This window comes from Bombus bifarius, unplaced genomic scaffold (assembly GCF_011952205.1).
Source record: "Bombus bifarius isolate JDL3187 unplaced genomic scaffold, Bbif_JDL3187 scf7180000009200, whole genome shotgun sequence".
Lineage (NCBI taxonomy): Eukaryota > Metazoa > Arthropoda > Insecta > Hymenoptera > Apidae > Bombus > Bombus bifarius.
The window spans coordinates 5,505,335-5,522,920 of record NW_022884965.1 but is presented as its reverse complement, the minus strand read 5'-3'; the positions used below and the strand labels follow the sequence as shown (position 1 = coordinate 5,522,920).

Genomic DNA, 17,586 nt, shown 5'->3' with positions numbered 1-17,586 from the left:
AAAAAAGGCGCGGAACTAAAGGCAGAGTAATCGATAGTCGCAATGGGGGATGAAAAATCACGCGAACTTGGGAACATGCATTCGAGGCGCATTCCGCGGACAACAACAGAGGGGAAAACGAGAAAGATAAGCGAGGAAGGAGGAAAAGCTGGACGGAACGGAACGAAACGAAAGCGGGTCAGCTAGTCTGCGTTGAAAAATATGTAACTTCCGTCGAATGGATAACCGCGAATCCCAGTAATTTCTCCGCTTACGTGCCTCTGTTTAATACCACAAATGCCTCGTAAACATACGCTTTATGTACGTTAAAAGTATTGCGCCATTACTCGAAATTAAACACGAAGAAACACTCGTCGTTTGCGAAAATACACAGTACACTTTTCTAGTTCGTCAGTGGCTCGAGATCTGCACTTATTTATTTTCATCGTGTTATTTCATAGGTTGGCGAGCGACAAAGAGCGAGTTCACTTTATTGTTATCGCGTAGTCTCGAAGCCGTAAAACCGCAAAGCGGATCAGCTGACCCGCCAAAGTGGCGGGGTTCGTTCAACTGCGACACCGTAGTCGCACCGTGGCCCGCTTAACCCCTTTAAAAACTAGGCGGAGCTTTCTGTTCCATCCTGTTCCCTCTTAACGCCTTTTGTTTCTACTACCCGCGAGCCGTTTCCAACCGACGTGTCTCCTTTGATGTTGACTCGCTGTCTTCGTCTTTTCCAGATGTGCGAACGTTCTGCGGAATTCTAGTTGCTGTCTAAGCCAGGACCGTGACATCGTTGGCATCCGATGGTCCTTGAAACTTCGTATAAGAAGAATACACTGAAAAATTGTAGAAATCTTGTTATTCCGAAATGGCAGACCTATTATCTTTCACCGCCGTCGTTTCACTTGGTTCGTCCGAATGGAAAACCAACTTCTCCTTGATTTTCATTTAGGTCTATCAATCGTTCGGAGAAAGACCGGTGATTCGGTAATATTTAGGTTAGGCTTGTGGTGTCGTTGGAGGAGAGAATAGCCTATCGTGGCAATTGATAGGTCAATCCGATAGTAGACGTTGCTCGAAGATCCTGAGCGTAAGATAGTAGATGTTCTGTGCGAGAGATCGGAGTTAAAAATAGGTTGAGTAGGTTCTTCGTTTATTAAAGGAAGATGGGAAGTTTTGTAGCAGAGGCTTGTAACACTGGATTCAATTGTAACGGAGTCTTCGATTTCTTCTGTTTCAGAAATAAAGGATAGCATGGTGTGTTATGGCTCCTTGCGTATTGCAGCTGTCTGTCATAATTGCTGAAGTTGCACCGAGAGCAACGTTTCGAAACGGGTAAGTGAATTTTCTCTTTACACCTAGTTTCCAGGAAGATTCCAATGCTGATACGAATAAAAGTTCTTATATTTCATGAAAACTTATATTCTTACTATAGAAACCTTTAAGAGAATCATCATCTAAGCTCAAGCTACGCTTTATCCAAACTACAGTAGCTTTGCCATCACCGAACGTATCAAGTTTCCCCGAATTTGAATTCCAAAATTCCAAAAAGCTAATCCAATCCTGCCATCGAATTGTCGCGAAACTCGTGCAACATACTGACCCCCGCGGAAATGTTATAAAAACATGGGAAAGCAGGTCATGTAACACACAGCAGGGGTTGCATCGTGGAAATTTGCGAGCGCGCAGTTATTACCAGCGCGAAAGAACACGCTTTGTGTCGGCTGTCTCCCCTTGTCGGATTCGTCGTCCGTGTCTGCGCTAGGCGCACAAAGGATCCTCCTTTGTGTCTGGTCATTTTTGCCGCGGACCTCGAGAGCGTGTCAGGTCGTTTTATCGGACGCCATCCGATCGCTGCGCGTTTCGACGAGTCGCAAAAAGACCGATTGATCGACTCGGCTACACTCTCGCGCCATTGTTACCCAATTGCAGGAGAATCGTTCACTCTACCAAGCCAGGATCCACTTTCTTTTGCATTCGTTCAATAGACGACACCAGTTTTCTCCAATCTCCTTTTTCCCCCCAAGTCTTTCCAAGACGTCTATCTTGGTTCCGACTGTTCCTTTCTGGTCAAGCTGCTTCTTCATCCGTGCTGTCTCGCAGTTTTGTCCCGGTTCCGTTGTTTGGATCTTATCCTCTTCCTTCTTCCCCTTCGACTTTCTGCTCCTTTTTCTCGAGCGCTTTGTTTCTTGGACACCGGGGCTGAAAACTCGTGATCATCAAAATTGAATTTCTTTAAAATATCGAACAAAGCTTCCGCACTTTATCCACGCTATCGTCGGAGAAGTTGGATTTCAGTCACATTCGAAGATTGGACAACGTTCTGGTATTTTTACGTGAATTATCGCGTACTTGCATCGACGTATCGTTCGAACCTCGTATCGTAAAGAGAACAGGTGTCCTAAGACGTTCTAGCGAAAGCGTAACTGCATGTATACTGCCTCACCAAGCGAATTTTGCCTCGCCCATTACGTCCTACGAAATGTACGCCTTAAACCACGTCCATCATCCAGGAACGTTATATATTAGAACGCTAAGTTTGGCGCAATAACGCTTCGCGAGTTATCAGTTGCAGGCTGGTCGTTCGTTACCGAGACAGCCGCTTCTTCCACTGTCGGAAGGCTGGAAAATGAAGCGAGGTGGCCAGTATCGAATAGTGGAGCCGCGACTATAACCAGCCAGCCACTAACCCCTGTTCTAATTAAGCCTGGCTAACCCGCGAGTTAGGATTATTACTTGCCCTCTGTCGGATGGAGAGAAACCGTCCATTGTTGGTATCAGGCTGGCGCGCGTGTACGTGTGTGTTGAGTACAAGCGAAAGAAAGAAGTTGGAGGTGTCGTCTGGCGTTCTGCCAACCATCGGCTTCCTTTCTCGTTCCTGCGGGAGCTGCCGACAGGAATTCAACGCGTTTAGACGTTACCGAGAGGAAACTCTTTGAAAATTCTTGCAACTACCGATGTAAGCCTGCCACCACTCGCTGCTATTCGTCTTGGTTTAATGTAACGTGGCTAATATGTACTGGGTGGTTAGGAAAAGCTTATGAAGTTTGCGGGTTGGTGGTAGTGGTTAGGTTCCGAAGTTTATTGCGAGGTAACAGTTAGGTTTGGAAATTTATCGGGGGATAGTAGTTGGTAAGTAGCGCATAAAGGAGGTTTTAATAACGAATGTTAGTCGACAAATTGATATTTTCAGCGTTACGAAGAATTTTGGCTTCTTTATTTTCCTTTACAGAATTGGTTAAGAATTAAAGGTGTCTCGTTTTTGCAACTCCTTCTAGGTAATCCTGACTGTCTTGGTCTCTTTTAATCCTGTTTTACGAAAGCATATATTTCAAGGATTCGGGGCTTGAAAATGGAAACACCGAGTGGGACAGGTTTTCCAAGTTGTAGCAGTTCATCTGGCAGCAAGCGTAGTACGCAAAGGGAGCGTTTGCGTGCGTTAACGTTTCGAACAAAGTTTTCGACAACTACCTACACTTGCTCGAAGGGTCCCTCAGTTGTGTATAAACGATACTTCTCGCGTATACAATGGGTGGTACAACTTTTTCAGACTCCACGCTATTACGTCACCGTCCGCAAATAATATCGTTTTATTTTCCGCTATCGCCTTTCCGTCGAATTTTCAATTGCTCTCGTTCGATGCTTCCATCCGAACGAATCACTTCATTATTTTACAGACACGATTACCTTGCGTGTCGATAACGTTAAACTATCGTACTCCAACTACGCGGATCAAATTTTCCCAATTTTATTCTCGATATAACGCGATCCAATGCCTGAAAGTGACCGTTGTCGAGGGAATAACGAAGTAGCACGGCTAATTCGCATTCGTTTTAAGGCAAAGGGACGATAAGCTCGCGAGAAGGATCGGGAAAGCAGAACGAGCCACGATAATACGTCTTTCCTGTCACGTAGCGGCCGATGGCATTATGATAATGCCGCGAATAAGAAGGATTCAGGGGAGGAAATGTGAACGATGAGTGAAGTGGCGCGGTAGAGGCGATGCAGCCTGCCAGCAGGATCGGTCTAATCGAGATTCGATTTTTCATTTTGTTTTACGTGCCAGCCAGACAGAGTATGATAGCCTACCCTCTTTTCACCCATCAGCTAGAACACGTAGTCTAGCGATCGTGTGTGCATCGTGGTTGAACAATGGTAACATGTTCTGCAGCTTGTCCGAATTTTCAGCTTATTTTTCTACTTTTGTCGACAATGTACGGTTCACCGGTGTTTATTCGGTCAGGACTCGAGCTGTTTAGGGAACAGTGGATCCTTTTTTGGCGAATTAATGGTCAGACCAGATTTGTTTTGACTTTCTGCCGGCCGTGAGAGTGCAGCGATGGAAATATCGGCCGATCGAATTATTCTTAATCGTAGCTGAGGAAACTGTTGTTATATAGGGTGACTTGGTAATCACAGCGTGAAAAGGAAGCACGTGATTCTGTGTGAAAAAATGAAGATAAAGACAAGGCATGAATAGCGCTTTTTGGTAGTATATGGACCTTTTGGGGTCGCTGAAGGGTAGGAGTTCAATCGGGTTAAGATAACCTGGTACGCGAAATTTTGCATGCAAGTTAGGTAGTCTGAATCAAGATTTCTCACTATTTTGAACCTAGATTTTACTTGCCGAGGAAGCGAAGGTTATCTTCAGGTTCAGTAGATGATCAAAGGATGAATACTGATGTAGAAGATAAGCCGCTTTCAAAAGATGACTGCAAAGTAACGCGAAGATTCAGCGAAAGGATAAGCAGAGTGAAATGATTAAATATTTTGATAATTATAACGATACCGGGAATTTGAAAGTAGGAAGTCAGAAAAGGATTAGAGCGTAGATTTTGAGAAATAGTGGCAGTCGTTTCTCGGAACACATTTTTATTCTCTATAGAAATAGGCATGATAAATTGATTCTGACGATCGGCTCTGCATGTACGTAAGAAAATCGCGAAATTATTCACGATGTATGATATTCTGAAACGGTTCATATTTTATTCAGCGGCGATAAATCCGACCTATTCCTCTAAGCCTGTCGGCGAATTAAATTTTAAACGTGAATTTTCGAAGTTTTATCTATTAAAGCGAGCTCGCGCTACATTCGAATCGAAAGAAATAAAAGAAGAATCGGATTTATAGCTCCGATCGAATAATTAGATTAACGTCTGCAGATTTTACCGCCGAATAATAGGTCAAAGACGTGGGATAGCTATTTCTCGTGCAACGATCACCTTCCCTAGAAGATCGAAATTGGAAAAGATGCTGCAGTCGAACAAGGAAACGCTATGCGTTCGACGGATCCTAAGGCGAAACTTTCACGTAACGAAATCTTTGCAAAAATATCATATTTTCGTCGATCGACGGTTGCAAACGAAGAAACGCTATTACACGATGTGCCAAGGTGTCAGCCTGATTTCCTTGCCTTGCCAGGATCGTTTAGGGTGGCCTTAATTGGACAGAAAGCTAATTAGACGACGGTGGTTCCGCGTCCGGCGAGGCAATCCAGACTGAAAGCGAACCGTGAGATTTACGGCGAAGAAAAGGCCACGTAAGAGGGCGAATCTCTCGGGGGAGGCCGTGAAGATCTATGACTCCTTCCGACGGTGCACGATACAAACACGGATAACCTGGATACTGTGTGCAGAGATAAGAAGCTGGCTACCGGAAGGAATGCGAGTTTGATTGGTTATAGCGTCGTAGGATCAGCTACTCTTATAGAATTGCGAAGATAAGATAAAATGGAACTTTTATTATTGATTGAAATTGCATTTGAACGTTTATCGTAGGAAAGTTTTATGTGGCTTCTCAACAATCCCAACTACACATTTTCATCGCTAGATCGTAGATCGTTATACATTTATGGAGGAATTTGAAGATGAAAATATTTTTGTATTCGTTGAGTGCACGCTTATAATGCAAAAAGACGTATAAAATATCCGTACTGTGGTATTTTCCATCCAGGTGCCAGTTTATAAATTCTATTCGTAAAAACATGGATTTGCATAAATATCCGCAGTCTCGTCGCTTTGTTTCGTTTGGTATCCGACCATCACCAGACCATCCTCGTACGTCTTACGTCTTCTAATATACGACTGTAACGACTATAACGACTATAACGATACAGCCGTTAGACTACGCGCGACACGGCAGAGATTGATCGTGGAAAAGCTTCGGTGTAGCGGTTTATGACAAATGTTCGATGGATTTTCAGCAACGACTATGTGGATTATATAAAACACGGAGTTCGCGAGACCCGAATCGATAGCAGGGAATCGTAGGAACGTTAATTCGAATTGTCAAATATTGAAGCTGCCGGCCAGTTGAATATCTAGTGGAAATCTGTCGCTGGACATGGTGTAATCCTATTAACGGGGCTTACTCTTTTTCACGGTGTGCACCAGCTGGCGTTGGGTTCTCGCGCCCATCTGACCGCCACTGGGCGCTGTCGAACGATCCAGTAATTTTCTACAGTCATTAAAAGTTGCAGCGAGAGATTTGAATAATAGCTAGGAAGCGATACGGACGACGGTAGTATCAGATTTTCGACTTTGAATTGCTTCGATAGCACCAGGCCTGCGTTTTAACGATGGCCTTAAGTAACGATCAAACTGACGTTTTTAGCTGTTCCGTTTATTTTTTGAGTAGACTGTAGAAAACGCAGATACAATAGGAACTTTGGATATTCGATTCAGTATGCGATATAATAGAGATCGTGGAAAACTGTCGAAGAGCCTGAGAGGTACGGGAAAGGTCAGTTTTCTCCTCGAGACTTATCACTGAAATTGAACAAGGGAAGACACGGTAAGACGAATCTTATTTCTTACGACTCAAATTTGCATTTTCCTGGAAACACTCGGTGCAACCACATCGAACGACGATACTATTTTTCTCGAACGGCCCTCGATTTTTCTCTGTCCACGGAACTAAAACGTACAGCGAGCTCGAGTTCTCTGTGAAATGCAGGAATTCGTCGTATATGGCGTGTCGTTAATCACGACTTTTCCTCGTACTAAAACGAGGATTATTTTTAAGCCCATTGTCCAACCTTTCGATCACGCTGAAAGAATCTTGGAACAATTTCAAACGTAATTTCTTTTTTTTTTCTCTCCTTTTTTTATTACACTTTTATTACGATTTAGTATCAAACGTCTTGGGAAAATTATATCGGCTAAAATGTGTTTTACAAATTTACGATATTACGGCATTTTCTGGCCCCTCGATTCTCGATAATTTGTCTAGCGGAATGAAGCAACTCGCTATCGTAACACAGTTTTCTAGCTATTCAACGAACAACTTCGGTTATAGCCAGCCAGTACTTGGAAACGCTATAAATTAGCCAATATAGCAAGCGGGAGTAGCAACTTAAAACGTCTTACAAACTTCTGAAGCGTTCCACGCGTTCACCTTCTTCCGCAACTTGAGCTTGTTTCGGTTTTCTACTCCTTAGGAACATTAAATATTTTCTTCTTTATTTTTTTTTCTTCTCTCCCCTTAGCCACGATGGTTTTCGAGCTGGTTCCATGGTTGTGAAGCCGCGCGTACAAGGACTCGTCTTTATCGAATAAAAAGAAGCGAGTCAGGTGGAATTTCCAAGCGGGCACGTCGTCATTTTTGCCAAGTGTTTTTCTCGCGAGGTGGCCTCCTGCTTCCGTGAAATATTAATCTTCAGAGCGGAAGACTGGCGGAGCAGCACTAACAGGAACTCATGCAATATTTAATTATGTCAGAGGGATCCGGCGGCGAGGGAAAACTAAAGTCGACAACTGAGATTTCGCGAAAATATCCCAGCTCTTCCAGACCTTCTAAAAACCTTAAGGATTCTCAATTCTTTGTCCTTCGACACTATGGAACTGTCGAACGTTCGACGTTTTCAAAGTTTCTGCGAAATTAAAGTAGAGCACACTTTTGTTCCGTTTGAAACAGCATCTTCCGAGCTTCTAACGTCGAGTCAAATTTGCTTCGATCCTCAGTTCTTTGTCCTTCGACGCTGTCAAAGCGTTAAACATCGAGAATTCTCAACGTTTTTTTGTAAAATCGAATTGGTAAAAATTCTTGGTAGGTCAAAACGAGGCGTGGTCTCTGTGAACTGTGATCTTCGACAACAAGCAAATTCGTCGACACAATGAAATACCAGGAAGAAATTAGCCACGGAGCGAACGTTTGACTGTTGCCGGTTGCGTGTTCATCCCGAATGGATGCTCGTTCGTACCTTCTCTCATGGTAATCGCAGATACGTACAGGTTAAGTAGCACGCCCATAGAGCAGCGTACTCGAAACCGGGGACCTCCATTAGCCACGATAGAGAGGCTGTATTAAGAGTGTTAATGCGACTCTCGGGGCTCTTCGCTTCGCTGCCTCCAGTTAGGGTCGATTTCGGACGCAAACTGTTCCTTCGATTAACCGGCGCGAATTTTCCACCTCCTTAATGCACCTGTCTCTCCTTCGACAGTTTTCTGGTAACATGTTGCACCAGTTTCTTCGTTTATGCAAAGTTGAATCTCCTTCCGAATTTAACACTTAGCCAACCGCGCACGTCAGTAGCGAGCTGTACGTTTTCACCGCGCTCGGACAAGCCAACCTGCGCATTTTTCGCGCATTTTTCCAGGTATCGAGGACTAATGTTCACTGCTTAAAAAATAGAGAAGTGTAAAAATTATTTAACTGGTTGATTATATTTTGCGGTAATGATTTTATATAACGATTTCGCATATTGTTTACACAAAACATCAAATTAAAAGTACGTATCGAAAGTATAAAGAAATGTAGGTGAAATTAGAAACATTCCTAGATGACTAGAGATAGATAACACGACTCGAACGTGAAATTAAAAATTCATAATGCATTTTAATATCTTTTTACAATGTGGTGTCGATTATAACTTTATTTAGTCGTAATTGATAGTGTAACTTTTTGATTAATTCTAACACCACTAGATCGCTGTATTTTATTATATACTGTACTTTATGAAAGCAGAAAAAGTGGCCCGACTAATTGGCAACGATTCCAGGTAAACGATAACTGATGATAACAACAAAGAAAAGGAAAACGAGTTGGCAAAATCAAAAAGGGAGATCTCCCCGTTCGGTCACGCAGCGATGTTCTTCACAGAGGGGAGACCTCCCTATTCGGTTGGCTAAGTGTTAAGAGCAATATCGTTTCTATCGTAGCTTGTCGAGAAGAGAACAGAAGAGTAAATTATTTCGTCATAGACGAATAGATTTGAATTTATCACTGGTTCGAGTGCAATTGAATTTAACGTACCTGTGAAAGATCGAACAAAGCTACAAATCGTTGAAGCAGACGAAGAAAAATCCCACTAGAACGGATCAAATCGAATCGCCTTGAAAGTCGACGTTAAGAGAAAGCACGCTGCGACGACATTAAACTCGCCGGTTGGAAAGATTAAACACTCCATGTCAAACACACACAATTCCATCGATCGAGTCGGATGGAAATTCCAGCGATGTCCGCGGTTTAAGGAGAAATGGATCTCTTTCGTCATAGATCGATCGTCGATTCGACTGCTCTTGTGACTCGTGATAGCTTGAATAAATGGCTCTTCCCTTATCCTTAATTCCACGTTACTTCTTCTGAATAGATCGTAGTTAGAAATACAGAGGAGTTGGAGTAATTCAAACAGATATTTCCATCGGAGTTCTTTTAATTCGAGACAGTTTTCCGTTTAATTAAACGGCAAACATAAATAGAACGCACACGAGATATTTTAATTGAACATTGTAACAATTAGTAGGAAGCTTTAATGAAATATCATCACACTTTACACAGAGTATTTCAGAATATACGTAGAGAAATATTTTGTTTCAACGAACATACGCGTAAATGATTCTCTTTTTAAATATATAAAAACTAGTAGCAAATAAACCAAAATGTAAGATACACGAAAGAACGTATAATTCCAAGGGAAAAGCTTCATCCGCATATTTCGCAAAAAGTCATTGAAACAGGCAAACACACACCGTTGAGTAATGTTTCACAAAATTTCCATGGAAAAGGACGCATTACTCGGACTGTTCTAGTAATTCTAACGGTGCATAAAAGCCTCTCGCAACTAGCAGACCACAGAAATCCCCAAATCAGCCGAAAAAGGTTAAATAAAGTTTGAACAAGCCGTGATTATGCAACAGGAAGCGGTAGAATGTGGGACACGTCGCAGGAAACAAACCTGTCCTGTGTCCGCAAACGTAGTCGTTTGGACGATCAAAAGAACCGAGCCGACTGGGTGTCGGTGGTTAATCGATATTCCACGAACGAGCGTGCCGCATGCACGGCCGATTATTTGGATTAGCCGCGCGTGTTCTACGAGTGGTTTCATCTTGAACTTCGTTTCGCCCAGGTTGAAAAAGTTCGCGAGCCGCGAACGTTCACCGGCCGCGAGCATAGCCCGACAGTATCAAAGGAGAAAGTTACTCTATACTTAGGAAATATCGCTTTTAACGATGCGCCAGCCCCTGCAAAATGTCGGGGCGGAGTTGGCAACTTGTACCACGGAATCCAGTTAACACCGGTAAATTATTCAGCCTTTTCACAGGACCAGACGTCGTCCTGTGCCTCCTTGGTCCGTTGGCCAACATTGTCTCGGCTTTTTCCTAGAATTTCGGAAAATATCGGTTTCGACGATTTGCCTTGAAGTTTCTTCGTTCGATGGAAAGAAAGGTTCTTGACGAAAGGTCGATTCGTTCAGTTTTTACTAACACGCGTTACGCTATAAGACGCCAATCGACTATTATGAAACACCGACGAGTATTAACGATCGACCCTAGTTTGCTTCTTTTACTCTTAAATAGACATACAATGATTACTTTGGTAATAATTTCAGACCAGTACCTCTGAAGACTACGAGAAGAAAGTCAATTTAGAAGAAGTACAAGCTGAATTCAGATGGAGAATTTAGTTTCTCTGTTAAAATGAAACCCTTTCTTGAGGTAGAAATTAGATTATTGTAATGTAATTAGAATGCCAGGACACCCCTGAGGATTGTATGGGGAAATTAGAATTCTAAGATACCCTTGGGCGTTGTGTGCCGATCTTGAACATTTGGCGGAAGGATACCAGGCGAAAGCCAAGCATAGCCCTTTAAATCTTTGTATTTGTAATTCACCTGCAAGACCTCCGATGACCTAGATTTACGCATGCACAGCTTTATTTTATTCAAGCAGATAGAGTGCTTCCGTTCTATCAAGTTATTGTTTCATGAACTTTCACTTGCAATCGCATGGATATGTGTTGCTTCAAGATTTCTGCTTCTGTCCCCTTATAAACCTCTGGATACTAGACAGTAATCCTCGATCCATTAACTTTTGCGAATTACATTAATCAACAACTTGTGATTTGTTCCGCAAAGCTTTATTGGGAAATAAAGGTGTGTGTAAATATTTCTCGCAACCATTGTATATCCATAAAGGCTGTCCATAAGCGTTCGAATACTTTGACGAGCCCGTGTATATCAGCGTACAACTATCATAGAAAAATTTCTAGTCGAATAGCAAAGTTTTCGCAGAAGCCTTTTCTTTCGCATTGGAAAGTGCCTTAGGTCATGTTTCTATCAGGTTATACGTTACGCTAGGATTTAATCCGGCAAATTAAGAACGACAGCAGAGATTGGAATACGTTTTCCACGGGAACAACGTAACGGTGCTATTCTCCATTACTTTATAACGTCGCTTTAGCCTTCTTCCCTCTTTTTTCCGTCTTTTCTCCTCTCTTCTATTTCTGGCTTTCGGTCAGCGTCAGATCCCGCGGGATCCTCGGCTACTCGTAGTCCCTCGTCGCTTTTGCCCGTCTTCTTTGCCCGCCGCTATCTTCATTTCCATCACGGTATTTCCCCGCTGCTATCTGCGGGCTCTATCGGGCTGTCTACTGGCCGCGGCTTTCATCCTCCGTTTTCTTTCCAGTCGCGGCTGGCCCTCGCTTCGATCAAACGACATGCCCTGGATTCCTTTTCCCCCAGACGAGATTTGCATTCGACGCTAACGATGTTGCCTTTCTTGTCAACCTGCCCCGGGTAACTTTCCCTCTGGAATCGGTTTTCAGTACTGCATTCTCGGACTCTCTCCATTTATTCATAGTTCTTCTTTCCATCCAATACAATTCTCCAATTGTTTCGTTTCGTCTACCGACTTTTTCGACCCGTTCGCTCCTCAGATTCGACCACCAAAAATACCACTTGTTACGTTACAATTATAGTTCTCTTCTCCATCGGTCGCCCAGTCCTCTGGTTTCTTCGTACTGTCGCTGATCTTCGATTAATCAGTCCGTGGTAATAGATGCAGCTACCAAAAGCAACAATTTATTCGGCTCATCTGCGATCCTTCGTTTCACCAAGATCGAAGCGCCAGTCTCCTGTGCAATATCGTGCAACGCTTTTCTCTTAACCCTCCACTCTTCAACAGCTTCCAACAGAACCAAGAATCAAGAATCAAGCTGCTACGGTTGTTTCCAATCTTCCTGCTTTCTTACTATCCTTCTATTTTTCACATCTCCTCGATACAAGCCAACTCCCAACTCTATCCGTAGCTTCACCTTGGCTCACGTTGAACTGTTTTCAACGGCGAGCGCATCACGAAATTCCCCAGAACGCCGGAGCATCCACGGAGTGACGGTTCGTCGAAGAAATCCGACTCATTCCCATTCCGCTTCTGCCCGGCAACTCCCGTGTCGCTTTAGCCGGTGGCTCGTCTTTTCTCTTCCATTTCTGGCTCTCGGTCAGCGTCAGATCCCGCGGGAGACCAGGTACTCGTGGTCCGTCGAAGGATGCTTTTCCACCCGGACCAAGGGAGAGAACCACTCCTGCTTCTTTTTCCTCGATGTCTCCGTCCCATCCCCGCCTACCCGCCATACTTCACGGGATAACGTGGCACGACGATGGTATTCCCGGCTCTCCTGGACCCCTTCGTCGAAATCCTTAAGGACGTCGTTGACCTCCTTTCCCCGACGCTTCTGCAACTCTCCCGTTTTCAGGCTACAACCCTCTACAACCTGTCTCCTTCTCTCTTCCATCTCTTTCTCTCATCGTCTAGTGGTTTCTTTTCCTCTTCAATTTCTTCGTTCACCCTTCTCTTTTCCTTCTCAATTTCTTCACCTGGTTGTCTCCTTTTTTCTCTACTCGCTGATTTTGGTAAAATATTCTGCGATTCGTTGGCCCGATGGGATAACGACACGATTGGAAATTCGCGAACGTCTACGACGCCAGCGATAATGCTACATTCGTAGGTCTGCACGTCGTGTGCCTAATTTTAGAAAATTCCAATTGCCAAATTGTGCCAACTTTTCCGCTTAAAATCCTCGTTCATAGAGCTACGACGTTTCAGCCTGGGAGGCTGGTGCTCTCCTTTTAACCGGACTGTGCAGATTCAATCTTGCTTCGAGCGGATCCTGTCGTTCCTGGCTGGCAGATGAGAGAGCAAGAGGGTAAGAGAGATATAGGGTAGACTCGATCTCGAGACTTCGTTTTCGAGCGGGACGGGTCGACTCGTGTCCTGCCCCATCAACATAGCAGCGAGATGTTATCTCGTGACTCTCGGAGGTAGGTTCTCGGAGCAAAAAGGAATCGAAGCCGGGGCTGTCGACTCCCTTAACTCTTTCCTCGGCTTTGTTCACCCTCCAGCTTTTAGGGGATGATCGTTATGGCGTCTGGCGTTCCGGTGACTCGCTTTTCCAAGGTTTTCCAGTAGCACCTTTCGCTTTAGGCGATGCCGTGATTGCTGAAAAACGAAGCAATGGGATTTTGGAACGTTTTAATACTTTTGCCGCTGATTAAGTAACTTTGTAGTCTTTGTCTTTTTTTATTTAAAAATCCTGATTCCTGTACCCTTGCGTTATCTAATGATTTCTCGTTAAAAAATATCGTCTTGTTGATTAAACGTTGCATACCTTTGAAAGTTGATCTCACTTTCACGAACACCCTATAAGCGTTCCACGTTACACGTATCCACCATTATACCACGAAATACAATGGATTTACTGCGTCAGTTAATTAGTTGTCCGTCATCGGTTAATTACTCGTCGGTCCATTGGTCAATTAGTAATTAATCGAACGTCTGCTGAAAAATTACTTCAGATATCTAAAAAGCTCCGAAGATTTTTCTTATTTAGTTACAAAGTCTCAAACGCTGTTAGCTTGAAATATACTGTTGTTTATAAGCGAAAGATTAAGCTTCGAACGACATCGTTTTACACGCCAACTTTCCATCATTTTCATACGTAAAATCGACTCTGTAAATATGTCTCGCACATTTCGCGATCGTTGTATATTTTCGCTGTTCAATTTTACGACTTGGCTATACGCTTTTCCACGAATACGCACGTTAACGCGAAAATATTAGCCGTGTAATATTTTACAATTTGAACGAGACGTTGGAATAATAGGTTGATATTGATCACAGGTTGCATTACAATATCAATCGGAGTTCTGAGCAGGTACTCTCAGGTTGATTGTACATAGTATCGCGATATCAATCAAAGATCTACATGCTGTTGCTATATTGATTGCACATTGTATAGCAGTATCCAACCGAGTTTCAAACAATATATTCATATTGATTATATACGCGTGTATTATTGTACAATACCAATCACGGTGCTAAATAGCATTTTCGCGTTTATTGTATAAACTGTATTGTCGAACAATTCGTGAAAATCGAGTGCAAATCATATAGTATAATTAGGTATCAATTAATATTCCAAACAATGCTGATGCAATATTGGTTCTGCTTTGCATTGCAATATCCAAGGCGACTGTTAATGTTTAGTTAATGTTTACGACGATTCGATTTGTATGAAACAAATATTAAATTGTTCGGAAAATCCCTGGTATTTCTTACAGATAATACAGAAGTTCCGCTCTGAACAATCGAGAAATTGTCGATGTAAGGGATATAGTATTTATTTATAGTATTTAGGCTAAGGATATTTTAAGATAAGAAAACTTAAGATATTTTATTCTCGTTGATTTTGGTTTTTGAATCCCGCTGTATACGGTTTTCTTTCTAATAGATCGTTACACTATTTGAGCGTGTATCGTAACTATTTACAATTGAACTGAACGTAACTTGCTGCGGATGCTAAAGGAAACTCAAACAGAACTTCAGAGGCTGCAACTTTTGACAAACATGGCTGTGTATTTGCCTCAAAATTGATTGGTATAGATAAACAACGAAGACGAATAAAGACACGAGTATCGAACGCTGTATCTCTTTTGAAATTCCACCAACACGCGCTAACTAGTTGCTAATTCGATAATTGAAACATTATTCGATCGCAAACGGCATTTACCAATTTCCATTTCGAGGAATGACCGACCGTCGAATCGAATTATCGTAATATTTATTTTTTCCTTCGTATATCGTCAGATTCCAAAAGTCTTCACAGGCAAATTTTGCTCTTGCACGGAACAGGCACCCCATAGAGAATTCCTTCGCCGTTGCTAATTTATTAGTTTAAATTGTTATTCAATTTGAAACAGAATTTAGCAGTTTCGCCGGAAAGAGTGTCTATTGGCGCCAAGAGACACGGCGTACAGTTATCTTATCGAATCGTAGGATCGTAGTGTTCATTTATCTCTCACAGCCACTCCGTCATCGAGGACGTTATCGTGGGATGGGTAATTTAACTAAACAAGCCGATTCCGCCACTGAACACCGTAAACAGGATTCCGATTGGATTGCAATAAATTCGCCTAATGAATAAGTTCCATAAGTCATCGAGGAGCGCGCGCGCTGAAATCGTTCGTTACATGGTTTCCGTTTGGACACGTCGGTTTAGTCCGGTTGAGTCGGATAAACACCGATGATCCTACCCGCAGGGTGGAAATAGCTCGACGACGATTTTGTCATTGGAATATATTTATGCGAAACGCTGTTTGCCGCGGTCGTTCGCTCCTCGTTAGTATCCAGAACAACAGTATAAATTACATCCTGTCGTTGTTAACACTAAGCCTCGATGCTATTACGATCCAAAATTATATTCGTTCTTGGAATATCGGTTGAATTGGTGAACAGTTTCGGATCGTGCGTATCGAAATTAAAGTATAGACAAATTTTTAACAAATAGTTTATCCATATATTGTATCATACATGTACATAAATGGATCTTAATTACAATATAAATTTAAGACGTGGTTAATATTGGCTATAGGAAATCGAGTACACCTGATATCTTTGGCGAAGTCGAATTTCGTGAAACTTAAAATCCCAAAATACTTTGTCAGATCCTTTAGATCCTTTACAGTTCAACTTTGACCGATACGCGGTGTAGGCGCAATCTCGATGTTTCCACGATTCGAAATCATTTGCATCGTACAGAGGATTGGCGAAATAATTATTCGCACAAGGACATGGAGTTGGTTGGACGTGTATTATGTCCGCTTTGACTTGGCGGCGTGTGTCAATTAGAATTCTCCAGACGAGATCCTCGAAAACGCCCTAAAAAGTGGATCTACTTTTCATATCCTTAGTTGGAGCGGTCGGCGCTAATTAAAATTCGCGCTACGGATTCCCCTTGGTGAATTCTTGCGCGAAGGGGGGCGCTCGTTACGGAGCCGGGCGTAAGCCAAAAAAGGCGAGCCCCGCACGAAATTCTCCTGGACGGATTCAAAACACGCCCGTGCTTCGTTTCTCCGGCGAAACTTTATTAACGCCGACTGCGGGAGTGAGCACGGTTCCATAAATCCCTACCATCGAACCCCTCGGGCCTGCTTCTGTATATTTTAAAGCCAAAACCGTTCGTTCGTTATTGATTAGCATTCTTTGCTCCGGTCTTTTGTTTAGCGCTGTTTGTTCATGCAAATCGGCCCTAGTGTACCGGAGACTCTTCCATAGATTCGGACGCTATGCAAATGGAAAATATCAGGACATGTTCCACTTTTAGTGATAAATTGTCAACGTGTAATGTGGGTCATGATGCGGCTGGCGAGGCCGTGAATTAATCTGTGAAGTATTGTCACCGACTGATGTATCAGGGTCGTACACCGAGCTTTGTTCAGGCTTCTAACAGTAAGAAAAAACTGATAACCGATTTTCATTTACAGATAGAGGCACTGTAACTATTAATTACTGTTTGAATGAATCGAAAAAGCAGCAAAAATTAGATTGAGAATTCCAAACATGTGCTTGGAAATCTGAGTTTTAATTTAGCATTATTGGACCTCGGATGATGGACTTATAGCACTGGATCATAGATTTTTGCTCTGTATTCTATGGATCCTGTGTTTTTATAGACATTGAAAAGGAGATAATAGACCTAGAGTGGTGGTTATATAATTATCTATGCCAGGAAAATAGCAGGTTCCCAGTGGCAATTACACAGATTCTACTAAACGCCAGAGTCCGTAGAAAAATTGGTGCGGTACAACGCAAGAAAGAGACCAACGATGAAACCAGTAACAAACGTTCATATGAAATCCCCAGAGTCCTCCGTAATCGCGCATGAAGCATCCTTTAGATCTTTTAAAGCCGGCCCCTAGTTTTTCAAAAGGAATCCCACATGGTACCCCGCTCGCGTTGAGGAATCCAAATAAATTTTTGCAGCGGGTAGCACCGTCTGCATCGCCGCTTTAGTAAAACCAATACGAATAATCGTAGCGTCGCATCCAAGCGACCC

General features: G+C 42.9%; 1 protein-coding gene across 2 annotated transcripts in view; it reads left to right on the top strand.

Moving 5' to 3' along the window:
* The window catches only part of LOC117214206, a 311,214-nt gene that overhangs the window by 55,356 nt on the left and 238,272 nt on the right, over positions 1 to 17,586 (top strand). For both annotated transcript variants that reach the window (XM_033460105.1, XM_033460104.1), the window contains exon 2: positions 1,220 to 1,314. The gene's annotated coding sequence lies outside the window, so the exon portion shown is untranslated. The remainder of the gene's footprint in view (positions 1 to 1,219; positions 1,315 to 17,586) is intronic.